Here is a 7,318-nt window from a genome sequence, read left to right on the forward strand (position 1 = left end):
TTTAGCCATAATTTTTTTCTTAGTTGTTACTTCTCATGGCTGTTACTTCCTTCCAGAATACTCTTCTTCTTTTCCTTCTTGTGATGTTTTTATTTATAATAAGAGATATATATTTGGTCTTCATCCCATTCCTTCCATAGAGCTCCTAAAATCCTTGGAATTTCTTAAGTGTTAAGAGCACAAATGTGAAATGGGTGTCTTTTGTTATTCTGAACAAGCCCCTTTCAACCACACCAAAGTTATGTTAATGAGGTGACTTTTGGAAAGCTCCTTGGGCTGGGGGCTGGTTGCTGGGGGACTAACAACCAGTGATTAGAGTGTTGAAACTTTCAGCCCCCCTTCCAGGAAGGGGAGAGGGGCTGGAGGTTGAATTAATTGTTAATGGCTAATTTTTAATCAGTCGTGCCTATGTAATGAAACCTTAAAAACTCAAGAGTAGAGGGTGGAGAGTTTCTGGGTTGGTGAACACATTTGGAAAGAGTGGTGCCCTGGAGAATGCATGGAAGCTCTCTGTGCCCCTTCCCACATACCTTGCCCTGTGTCTCTTCCATCTGGCTATTCCTGAGTTATATCCTTTTGCAATAACCAGTAATCTAGTAATTCCTGAGTTCTGTTCTAGCAAATTAATCAAACCTGAGGAGGGGGTAGTGGGAATCTCCAAGTTATAACTGGTCTGTCAGAAGCACAGGTAACTGGACTTGCAATTGGCCATCTGAAGGTGGGGGGGTACGGTCTGTGGGACTAAGCCCTTAATCTATGGGATCTGATGCTATCTCCTGGTAGACAGTGTCAGAGTTGAGTTAAATTGTTGGATACCCAGTTGGTGTCACAGAATTGCTTGATGTTTGGAAAACTCACATATCTGGTGCCAGAAGTAGTGTGGTGGTAGAATGAGATTAAAGGAGATATGTAGGAGTATATTCCTTTATTTTATTTTATTTTATTTTATTTTTTTTGGCCACGCCACGCAGTTTGCAGGATCTCAGTTCCCCAACCAGTGAGTGAACCCAGGCCACGGCAGTGAAAGCCCAGAATCCTAACCACTAGGCCACCAGGGAACTCCCAGGAGTGTTTTTCCTTTACACTTTTGTTTCTGAAATACTTCCTTTTTTCCAAACACCAGTTCAAATCTGCTCTCTCCAGGGTCTCCTCAACTATTTCACCTCATTTCTTAATTCTTAAAGTTCTTGGCACAGAACACTCGAACATCAAATTATTAAAATCTTTTCGTGTGTTTCGACTCTTCTTATTGACTCTGAACGCCTCAAGGTCATGGACTACATCTTACATCCCCTCTGCAATCCCCCATCCCCAGGTTTATCACCATTGACCTGTGCTCAATTAATACCAGGGAGTTGATGGACTGATTGCTCAGTGAGGATGCTGAAGTTGCCATGGGCAATAAACTGGAAGAGTAGGCGTGGAGGAGATGAATGCTGTCCAGGTGCCAGCCATCCAGGAATAAAGAAGCCTTTCCAGAAAGAGCAATCAAGCTCGCTCAAAAGGGCCTGGCACACATGGGTGGGTCCCAAGCAGCGCACCTAGTGGCCACAAGGGGGCGGCAGAGGGCACAGTCCAGTTCTCAAACTGTAGGTATGGCACTTGGATCTGCCAGCTGGTCAGCTAGCTGAGCCCTGCTGGAAAGGAGATCTTGGTCTAAGTGTTTTGCACAGGATAACTCATAAGGTGGGCCTTATCCCAACCTAGACTAAGGTTGGGAAAGCCATAGGATGAACAAGTGGATGGCAGACATCAACAGGCATCTAAGAGTATGAGCTGGACCCTACAAAATCAAAGCAATCAGTGATCTTTAAAGATATCTAGATATTTTGCTAAGGACAAGGGGGCTGCCTCAGTGTTTTGGTGAAGAAAGAAGGAAGTCCAGGCATGGTATCGTGGCCAAGGCAAAGTCTAGGAGGGAGGAGTCTTGGAGTCCCATCTCTAAGCCTATAGATCCTCAGCCCTGTGTCTATGGCGCCTGATGAATGCTTTGGCTGTGTGACCTATGGGATGATCTGCCCCTCTCTGAGCCTCAGATGTCTCATCCTATACAAAGAGGATTGGTGTCTAGAGACCCAGAGACTGGCCCTGTCTTTACACTGGACTCCATGATGGCCAGGGATCCTTCCAGCTTAGATGGCCTCTGGGTTTATAAGAACAAACCAGTTCAGTTGGCTACAAGAACCTTCATTACCCTGTCTGTGTCCACATGTTCTCTTTAAAGCTTTAGTTGGGCCCGGTCCCAGGGGACCAAGGCTGTTCAATTACCTTTCTGGGAGCCAAGCAGTCTAACTTTTACATGCACCACCGCATGTCATAGCACACATCAAAATGCCCCCATATTCCACTACAAATGCAATTATTTTGCTTTAAAGTAGTCTTGAGGGCATTTTCAATAATTTAGTTTTCAAGATTATTTTGCCAATTTAATTTTTAGTGACTATGATTTCTCAGAAATCATCGTGCAGAGTTAGGGATAACTTGAAGTGAAAGAATCCACTCAACATTTTCAAATATAACATTTTTATGGATAACAAACTGAACAATTTAGAGAGTTGACATAATACTATATTTCATGGACATTTAGTTAAATTTCAATTTTGGAATTTTCATTTTGTAAATTGGAGTCGATGAGAACGTTTGTGGTGTGCAAGGGTTTTTCTAGGGTCTTAAAAAACTTGTATGTCCAACTTGTATGTCCTCAGTCCTGTGTCTATGGCACCTGATGACTAAAACCCTCTTGCCTGAAGCAGCTGAGACAGGGTTGGGGCCGGGGGTCACTTCTTTCAGTGATTACATTTTTTTAAAATTTAATTTAATTAATTTATTTATTATACAGCAGGTTCTTGTTAGTTATCTATTTTATACATATTAGTGTATATACGTCAATCCCAATCTCCCAGTTCATCCCCCCCACCACCACTTTCCTCCCTGGTGTCCATATGTTTGTTCTCTACATCTGTGTCTCTATTTCTGCCCTGCAAACTGGTTCGTCTGTACCATTTCTCTGGGTTCCACGTATATGCGTTAATATACGATATTTGTTTTTCTCTTTCTGACTTACTTCACTCTGTATGACAGTGTCTAGATCCATCCAAGTCTCTACAAATGACCCAATTCCATTCCTTTTTATGGCTGAGTAATATTCCATTATATCTATGTACCACAACTTCTTTATCCATTCGTCTGTCGATGGGCATTTAGGTTGCTTCCATGTCCTGGCTATTGTAAACAGTGCTGCAATGAACATTGGGGTGCATGTGTCTTTTTGAATTATGGTTTCCTCTTGGTATATGCCCAGTAGTGGGATTGCTGGATCATATGGTAATTCTATTTTTAGTTTTTTAAGGAACCTCCATACTGTTCTCCATAGTGGCTGTATCAGTTTACATTCCCACCAACAGTGCAAGAGGGTTCCCTTTTCTCCACATCCTCTCCAGCATTTGTTGTTTGTAGATTTTCTGATGATGCCCATTCTAACCAGTGTGAGGTGATACCTCATTGTAGTTTTGATTTTCATTTCCCTAATAATTAGTGATATTGAGCAGCTTTTCATGTGCTTCTTGGCCGTCTGTATGTCTTCTTTGGAGAAATGTCTATTTAGGTCTTCTGTCCATTTTTTGATTTGTTTTTTTAATATTGAGCTGCATGAGCTGTTTATATACTTTGGAGATTAATCCTATGTCCGTTGATTTGTTTGCAAATATTTTCTCCCATTCTGAGGGTTGTCTTTTCATCGTGTTTGTAGTTTTCTTTGCTGTGCAAAAGCTTTTAAGTTTCATTAGGTCCCATTTGTTTATTTTTGTTTTTATTTCCATTACTCTAGGAGGTGGATCACAAAAGATGTTGCTGTGGTTTATGTCAAAGAGTGTTTTTCCCATGTTCCTCTAAGAGTTTTAGAGTGTGTGTGGTCTTACATTTAGGTCTTTAATCCATTTTGAGTTTATTTTTGTGTATGGTGTTAGGGAGTGTTCTAATTTCATTCTTTTACATGTAGCTGTCCAGTTTTCCCAGCACCACTTATTGAAGAGACTGTCTTTTCTCCATTGTATATCCTTGCCGTATCATTTCATCTGCAAACAGTGACAGTTTTACTTCTTATTTTCCAATTTGGATTCCTTTTATTTCTTTTTCTTCTCTGATTGCCATGGCTAAGACTTTCAAAACTATGTTGAATAAGAGTGCTGAGAGTGGACATCTTGTCTTGTTCCTGATGTTAAAGGAAGTGCTTTCAGTTTTTCACCATTGAGAATGATGTTTGCTGTGGGTTTGTCATATATGGCCTTTATTATGTTGAGGTAGGTTCCCTCTATGCCCACTTTCTGGATAGTTTTTATCATAAATGGGTGTTGAATTTTGTCAAAAGCTTTTTCTACATCTATTGAGATGATCATATGGTTTTTATTCTTCAGTTTGTTAATATGGTGTATCACACTGACTGATTTGCATATATTGAAGAATCCTTGCATCCCTGGGATAAATCCCACTTGATCATGGTGTATGATCCTTTTAATGTGTTGTTGGATTCTATTTGCTACTATTTTGTTGAGGATTTTTGCATCTATATTCATCAGTGATATTAGTCTGTAATTTTCTTTTTTGTAGTGTCTCTGGTTTTGGTATCAGGGTGATGGTGGCCTCGTAGAATGAGTTTGGGAGTGTTCCTTCCTCTGCAATTTTTTGGAAGACTTTGAGAAGGATGGGTGTTAGCTCTACTCTAAATGTTTGATAGAATTCACCTGTGAAGCCATCTGGTCCTGGACTTTTGTTTGTTGGAAGATTTTTAATACAATTTCAATTTCAATACTTGTGATAGGTCTGTTCATATTTTCTATTCCTGGTTCAGTCTTGGAAGGTTATACCTTTTTAAGAATTTGTCCATTTCTTCCAGGTTGTCCATTTTATTGGCATAGAGTTGCTTGTAGTAGTATCTTATGATGCTTTGTATTTCTGTGGTGTCCATTGTAACTTCTCCTTTTTTATTGATTTGAGTTCTAATTTTATTGATTTGAGTTCTCTCCCTCTTTTTCTTTCTTTCTTTTTTTTTTTTTTTTTTTGCAGTACACGGGCCTCTCACTGCTGTGGCCTCTCCCGTTGCGGAGCACAGGCTCCGGACGCGCAGGCTCAGCGGCCATGGCTCACGGGCCCAGCCGCTCCGCGGCATGTGGGATCCTCCCAGACCGGGGCACGAACCCGTGTCCCCTGCATTGGCAGGCGGACTCTCAACCACTGCGCCACCAGGGAAGCCCTCCCTCTTTTTCTTGATGAGTCTGGCTAAAGGTTTATCAATTTTGTTTATCTTCTCAAAGAACGAGCTTTTCGTTTTATTGATCTTTGCTATTGTTTGCTTTGTTTCTCTTTCATTTATTTCTGCTCTGATCTTTATGATTTCTTTCCTTCTACTATCTTTGGGTTTTGTTTGTTCTTCTTTCTCTAGTTCCTTTAGGTGTAAGTTTAGATTGTTTATTTGAGATTTTTCTTGCTTCTTGAGGTAGGATTGTATTGCTATAAACTTCCCTCTTAGAACTGTTTTGTTGCATCCCATAGGTTTTGGATCTTCACATTTTCGTTGTAATTTGTCTCTAGGTTTGTTTTTTTTTTCCTCTTTGATTTCCTCAGTGATCTCTTGGTTGTTTAGTAACATTGTTTAGCCTCCATGTGTTTGTGTTTTTTCCGTTTTTTTTTTTTTCCCCTGTAATTGATTTCTAATCTCCTAGCATTGTGGTTGGGGAAGATGCTTGATATGATTTCAATTTTCTTAAATTTACTGATTTAAGTAAATTTGCAAATTTGTAAAATTGATTTAAATTTGTAAATTTACTGATTTACAAATCAAGCGATTTGTGACCCAAGTTATGATCTATCTTGGAGAATGTTCCGTGTGCACTTGAGAAGAAAGTGTAATCTGCTCTTTGGAGACAGAATGTCCTATAAATATCAATTAAATCTATCTGGTCTATTGTGTCATTTATTAATTTTCTGTCTGGATAATCTGTCCATTGGCGTAAGTGAGGTGTTAAAGTCCCCCACTATTATTGAGTTACTGTCCATTTCCTCTTTTATAGCTGTTAGCAGCTGCCTTATGTATTGAGGTGCTCCTATGTTAGGTGCCTATATATTTATAATTGTTATATCTTCTTCTTGGATTGATCCCTTGATCATTATGTAGTGTCCTTCCTTGTCTCTTGTAACATTCTTTATTTTAAAGTCTATTTTATCTGATATGAGTATTGCTACTCCAGCTTTCTTTTGATCTCCATTTGCACGGAATATCTTTTTCCATCCCCTCACTTACAGTCTGTATGTGTCCCTAGGTCTGAAGTGGGTCTCTTGCAGACAGCATATATATGGGTCTTGTTTTTGTATCCATTCAGTGAGCCTGTGTCTTTTTGTTGGAGCATTTAATTCATTCACGTTTAAGTTAATTATCATTATGTATGTTCCTATGAACATTTTCTTAATTGTTTTGGGTTTGTTTTTGTAGGTCCTTTTCTTCTCTTATGTTTCCCACTTAGAGAAGAAGTTCCTTTAGCATTTGTTGTAGAGCTGGTTTGGTGGTGCTGAATTCTCTTAGCTTTTGCTTGTCTGTAAAGCTTTTGATTTCTCCATCGAATCTGAATGAGATCCTTGCCGGGTAGAGTAATCTTGGTTGTAGGTTCTTCCCTTTCATCTCAGTGATTACATTTTGTGTTGTGTCTTCTGGCCTGGGAGCCTGAGCAAGCTTTGAGTGCCTGGAGAAGAAAAGGACACCTCCTCCCACTTCCCTTTAGTCTCAGAAATTTCATTGTAACCATATCTTTCAGCCAAGCCAGATAGACAGGCTCCTAGGAGGCAGAATCTCCCTGCTCGGGCATTTTTGTAGAGGGGCACCCCCCAGTCCTCCCAGGTGTACCACATTCAAGCCAGACACCATCCCCATTGTCAACGTTTCCACAGCAATAGTTATCTCGCAAAGGGCAATATCTTGTTGGAGAATTTGTTTTCTCTTTCTGATAATTTTTCTCCATAAACATTTTTGAGAGAGATGAATAGGTGTACCTTTCTGGAACAGCAGGCAGATGCTGGGGCGTGAAATGACTCCAAGAGGCATGTTTTATGGATGAGGGAGGGGAGGGTCCTGAGGACCGCCTTTTGTTTCCCCAGCCTCTGAGCTGGTTGTGGATGGCCAGGTTCCTCTTCTGCAGGTGGCGGTCCTCTTTTGCATGTGGCGGTCCTCTTCACTCACTGCTGCTCACCTGAAGCTTTAAAGGCCCAGTGTGGGTGGAAGCTACAGAGAGAGGCTCCCAAACAGTTGGCACAAAATGCCACCAGCCTGTAA

Source organism: Orcinus orca, chromosome 6 (genome assembly GCF_937001465.1).
Source record: "Orcinus orca chromosome 6, mOrcOrc1.1, whole genome shotgun sequence".
Classification (NCBI taxonomy): domain Eukaryota; kingdom Metazoa; phylum Chordata; class Mammalia; order Artiodactyla; family Delphinidae; genus Orcinus; species Orcinus orca.